Below are 21529 nucleotides of genomic sequence, written 5' to 3'. Positions count from 1 at the left end.
CTTTGTTCATTCTAATGTTTAAATAGAACAAATGTTTGCTTCTCCAATATAGAATGTTGGACAAGCAGTGTGACAAATTTGTGACACTGGAAGGACTGAACGAGCTGAATGTGGTCAATGTACATGAAAAATCTAATGCGTTTTCAGATAAAAGCACGAAGAAGCATCATGTAGGCAAGAAACAAGAAGTTGCGGGGAGGTGTTGATACTTGGAAGCACATAATGGTCTGATTGCAGTTCTCTGAACTAGTTAAGTTTGGCTGCAAATTAGCTTGAATGGTTGCTTTTTCAATTAATCTGGAGCCATGTTTTTTAGATGCTGCTCACTGCTCTGAGTAACCATTAGGATGAAGAGACCTAAAGATAATCAATGTTTGTAACTGATTTTCTGATGGCATTCAAGTGTTAAAATAGAATAGCACACATTAGAAAAACAGGAAGACATCCTAAACAATAAGTGTGCTGAATGTTTTTCTATTAAGAAGTTGTTAAACTGTCCAGCAAAATTGCTTTTCCTTGTTTTCAAAGTTCCTTACAATTTAATTATGCTGTTTTAAGAATGTCTCAGAACTAGGGCACCAACGTTTCAGAAATCATTAATCTGGAAAACAACAGCTAAAACTGTGCTTTATTGAAACAGATGTTCAAGAACTTTGCAAAAATAAAACATGCACAGGAAACTTCCTGCATGTAGAGGCACAGCAGAGTTAGCATGCATTGTTTCTGGAATGTAGTTAGTCGTTCAGCTGGTGTTCTCATATTTATTACCATACCATGAATATCAAGTGACTTGTGATCCAAAAAATCTGATTTTTGAGAAATGCAAGTACAATTGTTGTAAATGTACAGGATGTTCTTTTTGAATCTTTCTTTGTGGTCTGATATATTTTTACAAATCTCACCAATATAAATGTTGATGACTGGAAGCTGCAATGATAGCATAACACTTCCTATACTCTATATCTTAAATATATATAATCTAATTAATGGTGGGCACTCTGCTCACTCTTTTGTTGTGTTATCACTAATATAGGAAAACAGCAGCCAATTAGTAGTGCACAGCAAACTTCCACAAGCAGCAGTGAGACAAATTACGATAATCAATTTAATGATAGTTGTGGATAACTCTTGGTGAGGACACGAGGGAAAGTCTCCTGTCTCTCTCTGAATGGAGTTTTAGAATCCTTTATGTTAGAGAGCTGACAGGTATTTGATGTAGCATCTCGTCTGAAGGATGCCATATCTGGTAGAGCCGAACATTGAAATGTGTATACTGTTTTGGTACTTGAATCATTGTAGCATCAAAAGGAAGTAAAAACCAGAATTGGAGGGTCTGACAAATGTTTAATTATGTTACATTTGTTTGTAACAATACATAATAGCTGCACTGAAAAGGCTAGTTGGAGTTGGAGCAGCTTTGTGGCAGCTGTATTGGAATTGATTTTACAATTGTATTACTTTTGAGTATTAGCATTGTATGTTACTTTTTTTTGTTTCTATTCCAATTCAATCAAATCAAGTCCAGTTCAGGGTCTCAACAAGTTGAGACATTCCTGATCCAAGCTGACAAGACAGGGCTCTCACCTCCTGTCTTGTGCTTGATCTACATGATCCAAGCTGATTGGAGTAAGCATAGTTCCTCCCCCAAGGCTTGATCTCATTTGCATCTTAGCCAAAAGGCCGAGATGGCGCTTTTAAAAATTGTTTCAAATGAAGCTAAAATGAAACCTAATGACTTCAACCAAGCACAGCATATCGATACTACGCTTGATCTTAGCCAAAAGGCCAAGAAAGAAACATCTTTATGAATTAAAGTAAGCTTGGTGTTTCAAAATCATGGTAAAATTAGAGAGAGTCTTGTATCATTAATCCTCCTTGGTCAATTCGACCATCTTTCAAGAGATGGCTAATGTCTGTTAAAACCTGTAAGTTCACCATTTGGCATCCAGTGGCTTCCATTCAATGTTTAAATGTTTCCACTTTACTGGGAAGTTACTAGTTTTTAAAAGAATGCCTCAATGACTTTGCTTCTAATCGCCAACTCCTTCCAGTAGTGCTACTGATTTATCAGTTTTCTTGCTGAAGTCCATGAAGACTGCACTACAAAGCAGTTGTACCTGGATCTGTGCCAGTGAGCTCCTACAAAATGTGATCCTGGCTCCAATCATTCAGGTGGGCCGTTGCCAAGTTGAGGCCAGCCACAGTGCCCTAGCAATGGGAAAATATTTAGGATCCATAGTTCTAACACTTCATAAGGTTACACTATGGAAATTATATTTTGTTTCCTTTTTTTGTCGGAGAACGAGTTTTTAAAAAATGGAGAGCAACATAATAATTGACAATCTGGATGATTAGCTGGACAAGTAGATGTGAAATATGCACGTTTGAGGCAAAGTAGAAATGAATCTTGAATGGCTTCTGAGCTTTAGAAGCATTAGTTCGTTAACTGGTCGGTAAAGTATTTAATTTGCAGAGTGCTATCATCCAGATCGCAGTTTATGTGGATCAAAAGGCACATTCTCTTGCAATTAATCCAAAATAATGCTTTTATGTCCTCAAGCAAGAAATATGAAGTACCGTACTATTTAGTGTATAAGATAAGACTTTTTCAACAGAAGGTCAGGCCTCATCTTATATGCCACCTATCTATCTTCGGAATTACTGCCATTTTAGATGGCCAAGCCTTTTGAGTCAACTTAAATTATGTAATTTATGAGTATAAATAAAATCCAAGCAAACACCATGCCTCATTCCAAAATGCCTCCAGTCAAGTCATGACAATCCAATACAGCAGTACTCAAGTTGGAAGTCATGAGATATGCAGAAGAAAATGGTGCAAACATGGCTGCTCACTAAAAATGGAATGAGCGAGGAAAGATATTTGGGGCAAGTAAAATGCAAAGGCATGCAACTAAGATGACAAAAACTGTGAATCTAAAGCCAGGTGGACTAATAAGGAACAGAATTGGAAGAGAATGTGTTGACACACCGAGCTGTAAGCTCCTGGTTAAATACCATTCAGCTCCATCTGAAGGCTGGAGAGATTGTTACACACTTTAGAATTATGACTTTTAATGGTGATCCATCATAATACTGTGTTTTATGTGACGAAGAGGACTGTCTCTTTCTATTGTGTGGAATATCAAGCCGATCTGGTCTCGTCTTATATGCCACTTCAGCTTATATTGAATGGAATTTGGAAAATTGGAAAACTAATCATTTTGACTTGTACACCAGAACATAAGGTAATTCTTGTCTAAATCTAGGCTTAAACAAAACAAGAGTAGGAAAAACCTGCTGCTGTACAGCAGCTAAACACAATAGATTGCAACTTTCAAGCTCCACAACATCACATTGTGGGGTACCCCAAAGATACAATGGGGGACCCCTCTCAGAACTTCACAAGTAAGGGTTTTCATAGCAGTTGGCAATGGCTAGAAGTGCAAGCATTCCCCCCACCGACGTCCAATCAATCCCCTTCATCTCCCAAATCCGATTCTTATTTTTTCCCTGACTTGTCAATTTCAATTGGATCTTTGAACTTATCTGGCTTAGAGAAGCTAGTGCTGTAAAAGTGGGGGTGTGTCCTCCATTAATTTGCCTCTCCTGCACTTTGACACTGGGTAACAGAGGCTGGGTGAGATGGAGGGAGGGCAGCAGTCTGAGTCAGAATTTTGGGAAAGACTGGCACAGAAGAAATTTAGCTCTGATAAATGAGGATGCATCGGTAATCTGAGCTGTTTGCCACTTAAAGGAAGTTACAGTCCTATGTGTTTATAAAACTAATGATTAGAAGGTGAGAACACATTTACCCTCTCCGAGCACCATAATTAGATTGCAGAGAAATTTTTGTTAGGTAGTTCACCATAAATACTAGATCATGGTATTCTTTGACCTTGTGCAATGATGAATTACAAAGAACTCAGTTTTTTCTAAGATGTGAATAACAGTTGATTTGCATAAGACATGCAGGAAATTACGTCAAGGGTGGAGGGGGGACACTTAGTAGCAAGTGAAGTTACCAATTTTAAAAGTGAGTCAGTGTCCTGAGTTTTTTGCTGTTCTCATAACTGAATCTTGTGACACTCATGCATGTTATGGCCTTCTTTGTATCACTTGTGTAGCTTGATGGTTTTCTTGTGCCTTGGTGCCCAAGGTGTAACCTGATTAGCACTAATGTTTTAGCGTGATGGTAGCAGACTAACTCAGCATATCAAGGGAACAGAATCACCTTTGTTTCCCTCCAAGTTGCATATCATTTTGACATATTCTTTTTTCCTTGCTGAGTCAAACTTCTGGAATTTTCTACCAACACCACGGTTGGGATGGGCACCATTGCACAGAAAATTAAGGGCAATGAGGAATGGACAATAACAGAAGCCTGCATTTACATAATGGCTTTAACATTGCAAAATGTAGAAGGTGCTTTACCAGAGTGTTTATCAAACAAAATTTGACATCAAGCCACATAAGGAGGTTTTAGAATAGATGATCAAAAGCTTGGTCAAAGAAGTACGTTTTAAGGAATATCTCAAAGGAGAAAAAGCGATTCAGAAGTTGAGGGATGGAATACCAAAACTGAAGACCTTGATTGGAATGGCACACCTGCCAATGGTACGGCTACTAAAGTTGGGAATGTGCATTAAGCCAGAACTGGAGTATCACATATATATTGGAGTGTCCTGGGACAGGAGAACATCAGAGCAGGGGAGGAAATTGAAAATAAGAAGATTTTTAAAGTTGAGGTATTGCACAATCCAAAACCAATACAAAGTCAATGAGCAAAGCTGAGGAATGAATGAGTTTGATTAACCTTTGCCCTGAAGCAATGCATTAAAGAAAATTAGATATTTTTAAATTGTGGAATTTTTTTTGAGTTTTTTTTTGCAATCAGTTACAAGGGGATCAATTGTAATTTTATTAGATAATAAATATTTGCACATGACCTGGCAGCCCTTGACCTGGAAGTAGCTCCAAAAGGAAAGAAGCTTAAAGAATGTGGATGCCAGTTACAAATGAGAGCTACGAGCAGAAGAATTGGAAGGTGATGGCAATCAGCACACATGCTGACACAGGAAACAGACAGGAAAAAGGAACAGAAAATGTTTGTGAGGAGGTCAGGTTTTCTGTTTGGTAATGAGGGAGAAGAGAATTTTTGCTAAAAAGATCTATAGAAGCTGGAAAGTATGTGATAACCTTGGGCATTAAGGAGTGGAGTGTTTTCCTCGAAATCGTGAACCAGTGTGTTATTGGTCAGTTGAAAAGAAACTCCGGAAAGCTCAGGATTGTCTCAAACTGTGGGAGAGAGGGTTTACTGAAGTGTGCTTTGCGGATGGTGACTTCACCTGTGAAACTCAGGTGAAAGTCGTTGTTGGACCGATCCTGCATGAATAAAGAACATCTTACTGTGGAACAATGCAGCCACATAATGCAATATTTGTGTGGGGAGTGATTGCTTATGGTTGTGAAAGATGCATCTTTGTTATATTGACTATTTAAAGTGAAATTTGCCTCTTTATTTCATGTGTAATTTATATTGATTCTGATTCATGGAAAAGTAAATACTACTAAAAGTGACCTATTTTTGGTAATTTCTTCATTTGGAAGTAATTTATTAAATTTGGTTATTTTAGTTTACGGTTTCTTCACAGAATCATAACAGTTTGGTGTAAGTTAGGGAATGGCAGCAAAGTTTTGGATTAACTTAAGTTTATGGAGAGTGGAAGATGGGAGGCTGGTATAGAATCATTGGAACAGTCAAGTGTAGAGGCAACCAAGGTATGTGTAAGATTTCAGCAGTAATTAACTTGAAGAAGGGGTAGGTTTGGATGGTGTAACAGAGGGAGAAATAGATGGTCGTGATGACGGCACAGATATGTGGTTTGAAGATTGCCTTGTGGCCAAGTACTACATTGAGGTTGTGATTGTTCTGGTTCAGCCTCTCACAGTTGCAATGGAGAGGGATGGCTGGTGATTGAGGAACCAAATGTATGGTAGGGACCATAGCATTTGTCTCCCAATGCTTAGTTGGATGAAATGTTTTTGTGTTGTATTGTATTTTGGACAAGGACTGTGACAAACCAGACAGTGAAGTGATCAAAGACAGCAGTCAAAATAATTTTCTTTTGAAGACTTTGAGATTTTCTGGAATAATTTATAAGTTTTGAGGATGCCGTATTTATCTTTATTTGGATTCAAGATACCATACTTCCTTAGTTCCTTGGTATTTTTTCTCCAATTTAGAATCTAATAACAATTCCCAGCTTGCAATTATTAAATAAAATCAGATTCATCTCTGATTCTAACTATTTGACGCAGTGAAACCGAAATCACAAGATTAATGAGATGGAGCATGTTTGTAAACCTATAGAAAAGGTTTAGCACAAGGAATGTGACTGAATATTGAAGTGTAATCAAATTTCAATTGTAAATCATTTGAACTTTATTGACAACTTAGATGACTGTTTCCCAAAAGAAAGGCATCCTTGCAACTCAGTTCCCGATTTGTGACACCTTGTTAGAAAGTACTAAGGTACTATCAAAATAACAAAACCATGCAATATTGCTCCACCATCTCTCTCCAGTCTGTAATGGGGTAGGAGGGAGGCATACCCATAGTCTGGACTGTTGCACATAGTGCTGGCCACTCAAGGAGTTGAACTCAATCCTGGATGTAACTTATAGGCAGATGCCCCCATCCTCAGGGCCCAGAACTGGGACCTAACAAGCTCTCACCCACAGAAAAACGAGCACAATACACAGAATATGGATCCTAGTAGCTGATACCTGCTTAGGCCAAAGGCACTCTTCCAGAGCTGGTCTCCAGTTCCCCATCACCTGCATCCGCCAGCTACTGTGCAAGGGTCACTATTCTGAGCCTATTGCTGGAGTACCCACCTACTTTACCTCCATCAAGATCCTGAAGCTAGTTGCCAATGTGGCACAGGGCAAGAAGAAAACCCACATCATTGCCCCCCCCTTCACAATGATGAGCTGCTATACTAATTAATGGAAGGAATCCCCATAGTCAGGGTAGGGTCCTGCCCAATATCCATGCTGTGCTGCTGGTCAGAAATAAAGGACATCGTACTAAAGTAAAAGGTAAAGATCAGAAAAAAGTGGAATTTGGAGGTGATGGAACATCTGCATGGGAAATACAGATTTGAGGAGCAACTGCTCATAGATTTTGTCATCCATACTCTTCGTTTCTCCAATCAAAACACATGGGATGACCTTTCTTGAAATTTTCATCCCAACATTTGAGTTTTCAGGGCTACTTTTCTCTCTCTTCTTCCCCCACCCCCCACACTTATTTTGGATCCTGGTCAAGATGAGGTTGTTGTCAGCATACATTTGGAACATGACCTGATGTTTTCAGACAGTATTGGGGAGGGAGAACATAAATGAAAAATAATACCACCTTGCTAGTGTCACTCATCGTTTGAACACGTTTTTCTGATAAAACCTTCTAGCGATACTGATTTAAATTTCAATACAAAATATCTAAGAATATCCTTGTGTAATTTCTTGGCTGTTTGGGGATAAAGGAAACACACACATGCAGTCGCACATCTGCGAGTTCTCCCACATTGTGTTTTGCCTGTATGAACAAGGAGCAGGTGTAGGTCATTTGGCCCCTTAAAAGTCTGCCCCACCATTTGATGAGATCATCGCTGCTCTGATTGTAACATCAAATCTGCATCCCACCACCCTGATAACCTATCACCACCTTACTTACCAGAATCTATCCATCTCTGCCTTATAAATATTCAAAGACTCTCCTTTGATCATCTTTTCCAGGAAGAGCCTTCCAAAGGCTTACGATCCTCTAAAGAAATATTTTGTCTCACTCCATTTTAAATTGCCAGTCCCTTATTTTTAAACAGTGATCTAGAGTCTCCACGTGAGGAACATTCTGTCTACATCCATCCTGTCAAAGCCAGTCACCTCGTACTCTTCTAAACTCCAGCTGATACAAACTTAGCCTGTTCAACCTTGTGAGACAGCCCACCCATTCCGACTTTTAGTCTGGTGAACCTTATCTGGCTGAATTGCCTCCAACGCTTTTATATCCTTCCTTAAATAAGGTAACCAATATTGTACACAGTACTCCAGATGTGGTCTCATTTGTATTCTGTATAACGGAAGTATAATCTCTACTTCTGTATTCAATTTCCCTCGCAATAAATGATATTAGCTTCCCTAATTACCTGCAGACTGACCCTTTGCGATTCAGGCACTAAGCCACCCAGATCCCTGTACTTTCTCTTTTATTCTTCTATCCAAAATAGACAATTTCACATTTTCCCACAATATACTCCATTTGCCACAATCCAACTTTTTTTTTAAAGAGACTAGTTTTGAACCATCTGTTAAATTTGTGTATGGAAATGATGGATAAGGACAGGATATTCATTGAGGGCACCAGATGATTCCTTAAACCCTTCTCTGTAACTCATCAAGGAACCATCCAAAATTTACAACCCAGTCTATGCCTAGATATTAATGATGCCTAAATTTGGCTCATTGAACTGTGCATCCATCTGTTCAGATTATGTTAGCATTTGAAATATCAACTTCACATCAGAACTCATAAACCACTGTGGGAATTGTGGTAACTTGAAATAACAGTAAAGGTAGTTGAATGTCATTTAAAGGAAGGAACTTCTTTATATAAATACATAACAAAGTTTAACAATAATTAACTCAGAACAGTAATTATTATGAAAACAGGAGTAATTGCAACATAGGGCAGAGCAATAATAGCCAAGAAATCAGCAGTGACTAGCACACAGGGCAGAACAGTAATAACTATGAAAACAAGAGCAACTAGCACACAAATCTTGCTCGTAGAATGCTCTCTCTGGCAGACTAAAAAGCCCTCTCAAGTCCACACATGCTCAGAACCCTCATCAGACACCAGTAATACAATTACATAGGCTTATAGGAACACTCTGTACTCAAAATGGCACTCTACCAGGAATGAATTAGACCTTGACAATTATTGAAGACATCAAAAAACCAAGACTGGAACTGAAAGTTGTTTGTTAACTAGGAATCATAGATTGCAGCACTTAGGTATTAAGTATGCAGAGAAATAGTACCCGATTTACCTGATAGTGGCCATAAAGACAGTCAGTTATTTAATTCATGTTAAATGTATGCAGATTATAAATTAATATGGTTGCGATTAGTGTCTCAAATTCATCAACATGGGTGAAATTAATTTAGGGATTGGCTAACTGACAAAATTAACATTTCAGTTAGTCTGAATAACAAATTCTATATGCTTGTAAGTAATGATTCTAGAAATTTCTCAACTTTATTCATGCAAGCTAGCTGGGATGGTCAGGTTGGTCCATCTTTCCATGTGGGTTGATGTGAGAAATATCAATTTTCATCTATATATTGCTAAATAATCTCAAGACAGGCCGAGTTACAAGTATTGCCCTTCCTCTGTGTATAGATGGGGAAAGGGATTGAAGTATGAAACTGAACTATTAAATTGGTGCTTTTCTGTTCCTTTTTAAAAATAAGGTACTGTAGGTCAGCATGCACAGGATAGATGTGTGACTGGAATGGTGCAGGTTGGGATACAAACTAGTATTTTTTTGGATGAACCAGGCTTTATGGAGGGTGGGAGGTTTGCCACGAGAAGGTTGCAATAATAAATTCTGAAAGTGACAAACACGAAACATAGAAAATAGGAGCAGGAATGGGCCTGACCCTTTATTTCAAAGCCATACTCCCAACAAAGGCATAGATTAAGTTTTCCTCAGAACATAAAAAATAGCAATAGGCCATTTAACTCATAAAGCCTGTTCTGCCCTTCAGTGCAATCCTGGCTGCTCATCTTCCTGTTCACACCTCATTTCACCTGAATCCCTGAGCGATCAGAAATCTGTGGGTCTCAGTCTTGTAAACAAATTCACAAGCCTTTGACTGAAGAAATTTCCACTCATCTCAGTCCTAAATAATCAATTCCTTACTTTGAGGCTGTGCTCTTCTACATTCCAAGGGAAAACAACCTATGTTTCCTCTTGTATGTTCCAGTGAAATCACCCCTCATGCTTCAGAGTAGAGTTAATTTTCTCAGTCTTTCAGAATAGGACAGCCTCTTGTACCAGAAACCAATGTAGTGAACCTTCACTGTATTGTCTCCAAGGCAACTCTATTCTTCCTTGGTTATCCAGATCAAATTTGCACACAGTACTCCAGGTATGGAACAAAGCCTTATATTACTTTCTTACTCTTATATTCGAATCCCTTTGCAATAAAGGCCAACGTATCATTTGGCCTAATTGTTTACTGCATCTGCGAGCTAACCTTCTGTTCTTTGTATGAGAACACCCAGGCTGTCTAAATAATAAAGTTCAGTTGTGAAACTTGAAAAAAAAATCGACTTTTAGTACCTAAGTAAATACTCTTACACTTCCCCACATTATATTCCATCTGTTACCTTGTTGTCTACTCATTTAATCTGTGCATAACTCTGTAGCCTCTGTGTCTGCTTTCTATGTGGTAGGGGTTGCAGGTTTGGAAGGTGCTATCAAAGGAACACTGAGCTGCTGCAGTGCATCTCACAGACGGTAGACATTGCTGCCACAGTGGTGAAGAGAACTAATGTATCAGGTGGATCAGCTGCCAGTCAAGTGGGCTGCTTTGTCTGGTATGGGCTTCTTGAATGTTGGAGCTGCCCTCAACAAGCATTTTTGAAGATTTTATTTATTAGTGTCACAAGTAGGCTTGCATTAACATTGCAATGAAGTAACTGTGAAAATCCCCAGGTCACCACACTCCAGCACCTGTTCAGGTACACTATGGGAGAATTTAGCCAGTGCATCTAACCAGAACGTCATTTGCTCTGTGGGAGGAAACCAGAGCGCCTGGAGGAAACTCACTCTGACACAGAATGTGCAAAATCCACACAAACAGTGAATCAAGCTGGGAATTGGACCCAGATACCTGGTGCTGTGAGGCAGCAGCGCTAACTACTGTGCCACCATGTCAGCCATTGGAAAATATTTCATCACATTCCTGATATGTGCCCGGTAGATGGTGAACAGGCTTTAGGAAGCCAGATGGTAAGTTATTCACTGCAGCAGTCACAGCCTCTGCCCACTGCAGCAGTCCTATCGTCTGACCTGTCCTTGTGGCCATTGTATTTTTAAGGCTGGTCCAATTCAGTTTCTGATCAGTGGTAACCCCAAGATGTTGATAGTGGAGTTACAGCGATGATAATGTCATGGAATGTTAAAGGGAGATAATTAGATTCCTTTTGTTGGAGGTAATCATTGCCTTCCACTTTTGTGGTGTGAATGTAATTTGGCAATTATCAGTCCAAGCTTTAAATTTCTCCTGATCTTGCTGCATTACGATATGGACTGCTTCAGTATTTGAAGAGTTGCGAATAGTGCAGAACACTACAATCATCAGCGCACATCCCCACTCCTAATGGAGAAAATGTCATTGATGAAGCAGCTGAAAATGGCTGAACTTAGGACACCAGCCCCTAATAAGTCCTCGAGCTGAGATGATTGGCTTTAGCAACCACAACCATTTTCCTTTCTGCTAGATACAACTCCAGTCAAGGGAGAGATTTTCCCCATCATTCATAGAGTACTAGGGGCTGGTCCTTACATTGTATAGTACTGTTCACACATTGATATAAGAAGGCACGTGACCCAGAGTTGAAGTCAGTCTAAAGATGGGCAGAATGTGTAAAGCTGCAGATGAAGTCAGCTCCATACGTGTACCCTCTACTGCATATTATGATTGTTAATAATGGCTTGCTGTTGAAGACTACAAAGCCTACTTCATGGTGTCTGAAGCAGGCTTCTTCAGTTCCCATTGACTTCCAATTTTGCCAGAGCTCCTTGATGGTACAATAGATTAAGTGCTGCCTTGATGTTGACAGCAATCACTCCGACCACTTGTAATGTGGGGAGTGTACAAATTGAAAGCATAAAGGAGAACATGCCCCTGTTTACATCAACAGGACGAAGCAGAAAAGGTCAAGAGCTTCAGGTTTTAGGTGTCCAGATCACGGACAACCTGTCCTGGTCCCCCCATGTTGACACTATAGTTAAGAAAGCCACCAATGTTTCTGCTTTCTCAGAAGACTAAGGAAATTTGGCAGGTCAGCTACAACTTTCTCCAAATTTTACAGATACACCATAAAAAGTAATTTTTCTGGTTGTATCACAGCTTGTATGGCTCCTGCTCTGCCCAAGACTGCAAGGAACTACAAAAGGTCATGAATGTAGCTCAATCTGTCACGCAAACTAGCCTCCCATCCATTCACTCTGTCGACACTTCTCGCTGCCTTGGCAAACCAGCCAGCATAGTTAAGGACCCCACACACTCCAGACATTCTCTCTTCCACCTTCTTCCATCGCGAAAAAGATATAAAAGTCTGAGGTTACATACAAACTGACTCAAGAAAAGCTTCTTCTCTGCTGCTGTCAGACATCTGAATGGACTTAGCTTTCTCTACACCCTATCTGCACTCTGCATTCTCTCGTTTCCTTCTGTATGAATGGTATGCTTTGTATAGCGCGCAAGAAACAATACTTTTCGCTGTAGTTAATACATGTGACAATATAGCAAATCGAATTAATTTGCACAGACAAGAATTTGATGAGATGATTTATTTTTGTGATGTCGACTGAGAAATAAATATTCTTCAGGACTCTGGGGATAGCTGCCCTGCTCTTCTTTGAAATAGTGCTGTGGTATCTTTTGTGTCCACCTAAGAGAGTAGATGGGGTCTAGTTCAACATATCTGAAAAATGGCATCTCTGACTATGCACACTCGCTCAGTACTTTTAACTTAGATTTTCGTACTCAAGTCCTGGAATGGAATTTGAATGTCCAGCCAGTGTGCTGCCAACTGGGCCACAGTGGAGGTGATCATGAGCTCACATTAGTGGATCCAGTATACCTGCAAAGGAGTAAAACCCTTGGGCTGAGTGTTAAAGCACAGGAGTCCAGGGATGGTAAGGTGGTAAAATGTGTGTCTACAGGATTTGTGTTCCCACTGCACACGTGCAGTCATGCAGTAACCCAGAAATTACTCTGTCTTTACAATGTGTCCCTTTTAAGATGTGAAGCATATGTGGCTAAACAAAAAAATTAGAGATACTGCACACTTTAATGTACAGGTTGCACTGAACAAAATGATGATAAGGGATATTGCGCAGAAACCTTGAAGATGTGAGTATTAGTTTAAGGAATGCACTAGTTCGGCAGGTAAAATAAGATTAAATTTCACGGGATCCAGGACGAGGTAGCCAAATGGATACAAAATTGGCTTGATGACAGAAACACAGTAAAAAGTCTGACAACACCAGGTTTTAGTCCAACCTATTTATTTGATAATATACTCACAAGCTTTTGAGGGACACCCTCTTCGTCAGGTGAATGGAGAGTTCTGGCCTCAGACAGAGCATATAAAGCACAGACAGTTTAGAGATTACTGATTAGAATGCGAATCCTTACACCTAACCTGCTGTTCAAGACCTGAAGTGGCTGATAATGTGAGTGGAAGGAGCACTGATCACAGTTTAAAGAGATGTGTATTGTCTCCAGACAGTACAGTAAGTGAGGTTTTGCAAACCCAGGCAAGTCACGGGGGTTACAGATAGTGCGACATGAACCCAAGATCCCTGTTGAGACCGTCCTCATGTGTGCGGAACTTGGCCAAGTTCCGCACACATGAGGACGGTCTCAACAGGGATCTTGGGTTCATGTCGCACTATCTGTAACCCCCGTGACTTGCCTGGGTTTGCAAAACCTCACTTACTGTACTGTCTGGAGACAATACACATCTCTTTAAACTGTGATCAGTGCTCCTTCCACTCACATTATCAACCACTTCAGGTCTTGAACAGCAGGTTAGGTGTAAGGATTCGCATTCTAATCAGTAATCTCTAAACTGTCTGTGCTTTATATGCTCTGTCTGAGGCCAGAACTCTCCATTCACCTGACGAAGAGGGTGTCCCTCAAAAGCTTGTGAGTATATTATCAAATAAATAGGTTGGACTAAAACCTGGTGTTGTCAGACTTTTTACTGTGTTTACGCCAGTCCAACGCCGGCATACCCACATCATGACCACTTGATGACAGAAGTCAGAGGGCGATTGTAGAGGGTTGTTTTTCAAACCAGCAGCGTGCCTCAGGGATCGGTGTTGGGTCCACTGTTATTTGTCATTTATATTTATGATTTAGTTAAGAATTTAAGAGGCATGGTTAGTAAGTTTGCAGATGACACCAAGATTGGCATAATGGACAATGAAGATTATTATCTAGGATTGCAACAGAATCTTGATCAAATAGGCCAGTGGGCTGACAAATGGCAGGTGGAGTTTAATTTAGATAAATGTGAGGTGATGCATTTTGGTAGATTGAACCAGGGCAGGACATATTCAGTTAATGGTAGAGTGCTGAGGAGAGTTATAGAAGAAAGGGATCTAGGGGTACATGTTCATAGCTCCTTGAAAGAGGAGTCACAGGTGGACAAAGTGATGAAGAAGGCATTCGGCATGCTTGGTTTCATTGGTCAGAATATTGAATACAGGAGTTGGGACACCTTGTTGAAGTTGTACAAGACATTGGTTAGGGCACACTTAGAATACTGTGTACAGTTCTGCTTACCCTATTATAGAAAGGATATTATTAAACTAGAAAGAGTGCAGAAAAGATTTACTAGGATGCTACCAGGACTTGATGGTTTGAGTTATAAGGAAGGCTGGATAGACTGGAACATTTTTCTCTGGAGCATAGAAGACTTAGGGCTGATCTTATAGAGGTCAATAAAATAATGAGAGGCATAGATCAGCTAGATAGTCAATATCTTCTCCCAAAGGTAGGGGAGTCTAAAAATAGAGGGCATAGGTTTAAGGTGAGAGGGGAGAGATACAAAAGGGTCCAGAAGGGCAGTTGTTTCACACACAGGGTGGTGAGTGTCTGGAGCAAGCTGCCAGAGGTCGTAGTAAAGGCAGGTACAGTTTTGACTTTTAAAAAGCATTTAGACAGTCACATGAGTAAGATGGGTATAGAGGGATATGGACCAAGTGCAGGCAATTGGGGCTAGCTTAGCTGCTTTTTAACAAAAGAGCAGCATGGACAGGTTGGGCCGAAGGGCCTGTTTCCATGCTGTAAACCTCTGACTTTAAAGTAAGCAATGATTAGCAGCAATCTGAAAGTGATGAAGCAAGTGGCATAAGGCAACAATGGCACAGAACCCAGAGCCAGATACAAGCCATTTGGATTAATACAATCAGTATAAAGTAAAAATTCCCAGCTGGAAAACAGAAAAATGAGGAATCCGGAACTTGACCGGAACAGAGGCAGTTCAGCAGAATACAATATGTATATACAGCAGCAAGGACATTGATCGCACCAAGTTTCAGAACTCTGTGGCACAGAAGAAAGTGGAAGTCTGTCTAGGTAGCAAAGTATAGTTGAGAAACTCAGTGTATAGAAGAAAAGCGGACAGCAACAGTCCATTGGCTAGGCAATGTTATCTAAAACCTGAAACCACTCAGCAACAGAACAGGGTTACAGGAATTGACTCTTGTAACATTTTCCAGCAAGTAGCATAATCCTGATGACAGAAATCCAGGGGTCAAATTGGAGCAGCACACCAGATATTGAAATAAGTATGGTAAAAGCAAGAAACAAGTAGATTCAAGGAATGGACAATGTAGAATGTGCTGATAGCTCTAAACCTATAACTTGAACTTGTAGTTTGCATTGGATATAGGGGTGTGTGTAGGCCATTCAGACCTTTAAGCCTGCTGACCATTCAATTAGATCATTGTTAATCTTCTACTTTGGTGCAATTTTCACGCATGTTCCCCACATTCCTTGATGTATTTAAGATTTAGAAATGTGTGCGGATGATTTGACCCTCCACAAGCCTCTGAATTAGAGAATGCCAAAGATTCACTACCTTCTGAGTAAAGAAATTACTCCTCGTCCTATTCCTAAGTAGCCTACCTCTTGTTCTCAAACTGTATCCCCAGGTTCTACAATCCCCAGCCAGGGAAAATATCCTTTCTGTAATGCTGTTGAGTCCTGTCAGAATTTTGGATGCTTCAATGAGATCACCTCTGATATGGGCCCACTCTCCTCTTAGGACAATCCCACTACCCCAAGAACCAGTCTGGTGAACTTTTGTTATGCTCCCTCTATGGTAAGTACATCCTTCCTTGGGTAAGGAGATCAAAACTGCACACACTTTTCCAGGTGTGCTATCACCAAGATCTATACAATCACAGCAAATACATCTTTACTCCTGTACTCAAATCCTCTTGCGATAAAGGTCAATATACCATTTGTCTTCCTAATTACTTACTGCACCTGCAAGTTAGTTTCAGTGTCTGTTAAACAAGAACTCCCAGTGCCTTTTGGGCTTCCTAATCTCTCACCATTTAAGAAATACCCTGCACTGTTTTTCGAACAAAGTGGATAACCTCACATTTTCTCCACAGTAGGTCCATCTGCCATGTTCTTGCCCACTCACTTAACTTGTCTAAATTTCTTTAAAGGCTGTTTGCATTTTCCATAAAGCTCAATTTAAATTCCAATTTAGTTTCATGTTGTCAGCAAACTTGAAACACATAACATTTGGTTTCCACATCATTGATATAGATTGTGAATAGCTGGGGCCCAAGCACTGATCCTTGCGGTATTCCACTGGGCACTGCTTGTCAACCTGTTTTTTTCCATTATATTACTCCATCCCATGTGTTCTGATTTTGTTTACTAACCTTGTGTAGGATCTTATCGTAAGCCTTCTAAAAATCCAGATACACCACATCCACTAGTTTGTCCTTTCTGTTGGTTCCATCAGATTCGTCCAGATTACAGCCCATGGAGCTAGTGTTCAAAAAATCAGTAGAGTGGAATTGAAAGATCTGCAAGGAGCTGCTTCTTCAATCACAAGCCATTTTTTTCTCATGTTTGCTGCTAATAGGCCCACTGGTGTGTCTGTGTGACTGCATGAGAGCAAGAACCCTGAGATTGGAAGAGAACTGGACAAACTGCTCAGCATGTGTGCCACAAGGAGTAAATGCAAATTCAGTGTTAGTTAAACTCAACTCAGCCCTGGTCCCTACTCTTCCCTGGTGACCAGGACATGGGGTGCAGTCTGTCTCTGAGACTGATTCTTAAGTGAAAAGGCAAAAATTTTTTTGGTTTGCTCTGCTACTTAACACTTTATAATGGTTCTTTTTAAAATTAGTCTTTTATTGCTTTGCTATTGACTTTTTTTTTAATTTGTGTTTAATGTTGTGCTAAACCTTATCTTTCCAAAATTTGCTCATTGGCCTCTTAGAGAAAAAAAATGAAATGTGGCCCCTCATTGGACTATCCTGAGCTACATCTTCAAAAACCCCCCCAACAGCTTTGTCAAACATGACTTCCCTTTACACCAGCCAACTTGCTCCTCTTACCTTGTTAGTTTCCATTGTTTAGATTTAAGACCCTAGTTTTTTTAAGACCCTAGGGGGATTGAATATAAAAGTAGGGAGGCCTTGCTGAGGCTATATAGGGCATTGGTGAGGCCGCAGCTGGAGTACTGTGTGCAGTTTTGGGCGCCGTACTTACGCAAGGATATTTTGGCCTTGGAGGGAGTGCTGAGGAGGCTTACTAGGCTGATGCCGGAGTTGAGGGGGTTGAGCTATGAGGAGAGGCTGAATAAACTAGGCTTGTACTCGTTGGAGTTTAGAAGAATAAGGGGAGATCTCATTGAGACATATAAGATGATGAATGGGATGGATAAGATAGAGGTGGAGAGACTCTTCCCGCTCAGAAAGGACAGTAGGACTAGGGGGCACAGCCTCAAGATAAAGGGGGTGCGGTTTAGAACGGAGTTGAGGAAGAACTTCTTCACTCAAAGGGTGGTGAATCTCTGGAATTCTCTGCCCGTTGAAGTGGTGGAGGCTACCTCACTAAATATTTTTAAGAAGCGGGTTGATGGGTTTTTGATAAAAGAGGGGATTAGGGGTTATGGGGAGAGGGCGGGAATGTGGAACTGAGCCACAACAGATCAGCCATGATCTTATTGAATGGCGGGGCAGGCTCGAAGGGCCAGATGGCCTACTCTTGCTCCTATTTCTTATGTTCTTATGTTTTGGTTTGAGCGACATCACTTTCAAACTTAATGTAAAGTTCAGTCATATTTTATCACTTTTTTTTCCCCCAGAGGCCCCATCACAGCAAGGTTATTAATGAGATATTTTTCATTGCACAATGCTAGATCTATTCTCTTGTGGGCTCCTGAACATAGTGTTCTAGAAAACCATTTTGTATACATTCTAGGAATTTATCATCCACAGCATTAGTCCTAGTTTACCCACTCTGTATAGATTGAAGTCCCCCATAATTGAAGAATGAGAGGAGATCTCATTGAGACGTATAAGATGATGAATGGGATGGATAGGATAGAGGTGGAAAGACTCTTCCCGCTCAAAAAGACAATAGGACTAGGGGGCACAGCCTCAAGATAAAAGGGGGGCGGTTTAGAACGGAGTTGAGGAGGAACTTCTTCACTCAAAGGGTGGTGAATCTCTGGAATTCTCTGCCCGTTGAAGTGGTGGAGGCTGCCTCGCTAAATATTTTTAAGACGCGGGTTGATGGGTTTTTGATAGGAGAGGGGATTAAGGGTTATGGGGAGAGGGCGGGAAAGTGGAACTGAGCAGCGACAGATCAGCCATGATCTTATTGAATGGCGGGGCAGGCTCGAAGGGCTGGATGGCCTACTCCTGCTCCTATTTCTTATAATTACTGTATTATTCTTGTTACATACACATCTAACTTTCTGATTAATACTGTGCTTTACATTACCATTACTGTTTGGTGAGACTTGTTTATAGGTTTCCAATGCTTGCTGCCAGTTGCTTGTTTTAGGCTCCACCCAACATTACATGTTGATCTTCTAATCCAAGATCCTCTGTCATAAATAAATTCATAAGATATACAAGTAGAATTAGGCCCTTTGAGTCTGCTCTGCTGTTCAATCATGGCTAATATGCTCCTCATCCCCATTTTCCTGCCTTCTTCCCATAACACATTACCAATTAAAAATCTAACTTGTCCTTAAATTTACTCACTGTCCCAGCATCCACCGCATTTTGGAGTAGCGCATTCCATTGGTTTACAACCCTTTGGAAGAAGTAGTTTCTCCTCAATTCTGTTTTAAATTTGTTATCCCTTATCTAATCCTTATCCTGGAATGCCCAACAAGAGGAAGCATCTGCTCCATGTCTACATAATGAATACCTTTTATCTTATATGCATCAGTTTGATCTCCCCTCATTCTTCTAAGTTGCAGAGAGTAAAGGTCTAAACTGTTCAATCTCTCTTCATATGCCAAACCCCTCATCTCTGGAATCAATCTAGTGAACTGCCTCCAATGCCACTACACCTTTCTTCAAATACGGGGACCAGAACTATACACAGTACTCCAGGTGCAGTCTCTCCAATGCCTTGTATAGTTGCAACAGGACTTTCTCACCTTTTTATGTTCTATTCCTTTAGCTATAAATGCCAACGTTTTATTTGCTTTCTTCATTTAACTGCTGTATCTGCAGTTTTCTGTGACTCATGAACGAGGGCACCCAGATCCCTCTGTACTGGAGTACCCCAAAGTGTCTCCCCATTTAGATAATTTGCTTTCCCATTTTTCCTCCTAAACTGCATGACCTCACACTTATCCATGTTAAACTCCATCTGCCATCTTTTGGCCCACTCTCCTACCTAACTATGTCCATTTGTAGGGTTCTTATTTCCTCATTGCAACTTACCGTCCTGCCTACTTTTTTGTTCATCTGCAAATTTGGCTGCTGAGCCTTCTATCCCTGTATCCAAATCGTTAATCTGGATTGTAAGTAGCTGATGTCCAACGACCAAACCCTGTGGCACCTCATAAATTACTTTTTGCCATCCAGAAAAAAAAATTATCCCTGTTTTCTTCTGTCCATCAGCTAATCATCGATCCAAGCTAATAAATTACTTCAATCCCATGTGATATAACCTTGTGAATTAACCTTTTATCCAGCACCTTATCAAATGCCTTCTGGAAATCCAGATATACTACATTTACAGATCCCTATTATCTACTTTGCTTGTTACATCTTCAAAGAACTGTAACAAATTACTCAAACCTTGCTGACTGATGGATAATATTTTGACTTTCCAAATGTAATGATACTGCTTCCTTGATAATTGGTTCTAATATTTGCCCAACACCAGATGTTAAACTAACTGGTCTGTAATTTCCCACATTTTGCCTCTCTCCCTTTTTGAATAAGGGCATTATGTTAACATTTTTCCAATCCACTGGAACCTTTCCCATGTCCAGGGAATTTTGGAATATTATAACCAATGGTTCCACTATCTCCACCGTCACTTCCTTTAATACCCTAGAATGTAGGCCATCAGGTCCAGGGGACACATCTGCCCTCAATCCCAATAGTTTGTTGAGTATCTTTTCCTGATCGATGTTCTAAGATCTACCCTTTCTCTTGCCTCTAGTACCATTCCTATAGGAATGAGAAAGTCAGTGTCCTCCACAGTGAAAATTTGAGGCAAAGTATTGATTTAGCACCTCTGCCATTTCAGAGTTCCCCACTATTAACTCTCCGATTTCATCTTCCTAGGGACCAACAGTCACCTTAAGCGACTCTCTTTCCTTTTATGTATTTACAGAAGCTTTTGCTATCCTTTTTGATATTTTGCGCTAGTTTTCTTTTGTAATTTACCTTAGCTCTTTTTATTACGTTTTTAGTATACCTTTGTTTATGTGTGAAAATCCCCCTCCCCTCACCTACTCTTTACCATCTTTGTTCTTCACTTGGATATATTTTAGTTGTGAGGAATTGAGTGCCTCCTTAAACAAGGGCCACTGCTCATCCACTGTCCTACCTTTTAGCCTTCCTGCCCACTCTACTTGGGCCAAATCTATCCTCATACCTATATAATTTCCATTGTTTAATTCCAGAACACTAGAGTGGGACTCCACTTTCTCACCCCCAAACAGAATTTTGAATTCTATCTCACTATGATCACTACTTCCGAGAGAAGCCTTAACTGTAAGGTCATCAGTTGATTCCTCCTTACTACACAATACCAAATCTGGAGTAGCCTACTCCCTGGTTGGTTCCACAACACATTGTTTCAAGAAACATTCTCTAAAACTTGCGTCCAGGCTACCCTTGCCAATTTGATTTTTCCAGTCTATGTGCATGATTATTGCCATACCTTTCTTGCAAGCCCCAGTATTTCCTGGCTTATACTGTGCCCCACTGCGGAACTACTGCTTGGGGACCTCCTACCAAGTACTTCTTCCCTTTGCTATTTCTTATTTCTACCCAGATTGATTCCATATCTTGATCTCCCATGCTTATGTTGTTTCTCATTGCAGCTCTGGTCCCTATTGCTAATGAACTGATTTCATCCTTCATTAATGACAGTTGGATCATTCTCGTTTACTCCTATTTCTGCTATCAATTGATCAACATTG

At 40.3% G+C, this 21529-nt stretch overlaps 1 protein-coding gene and 1 non-coding gene across 3 annotated transcripts in view; one reads left to right on the top strand and one right to left on the bottom strand.

The window, feature by feature from the left end:
- casd1 (CAS1 domain sialic acid O acetyltransferase 1) overlaps window positions 1–21529 on the top strand; it is an 87475-nt gene that overhangs the window by 6244 nt on the left and 59702 nt on the right. The gene's annotated exons all lie outside the window — the stretch shown is intronic.
- On the bottom strand, window positions 1606–1797 carry LOC145361971 (U2 spliceosomal RNA). The gene has a single exon (XR_013889899.1). It is a non-coding gene; the product is annotated as a U2 spliceosomal RNA (small nuclear RNA).

The sequence above is a fragment of the Carcharhinus amblyrhynchos genome, chromosome 2 (assembly GCF_965287045.1).
Source record: "Carcharhinus amblyrhynchos chromosome 2, sCarAmb.v2.hapA, whole genome shotgun sequence".
NCBI classification, from domain to species: Eukaryota; Metazoa; Chordata; class Chondrichthyes; order Carcharhiniformes; family Carcharhinidae; genus Carcharhinus; species Carcharhinus amblyrhynchos.
The sequence above is the reverse complement of the archived record's forward strand: the minus strand, read 5'-3'. Positions and strand labels throughout refer to the sequence as shown.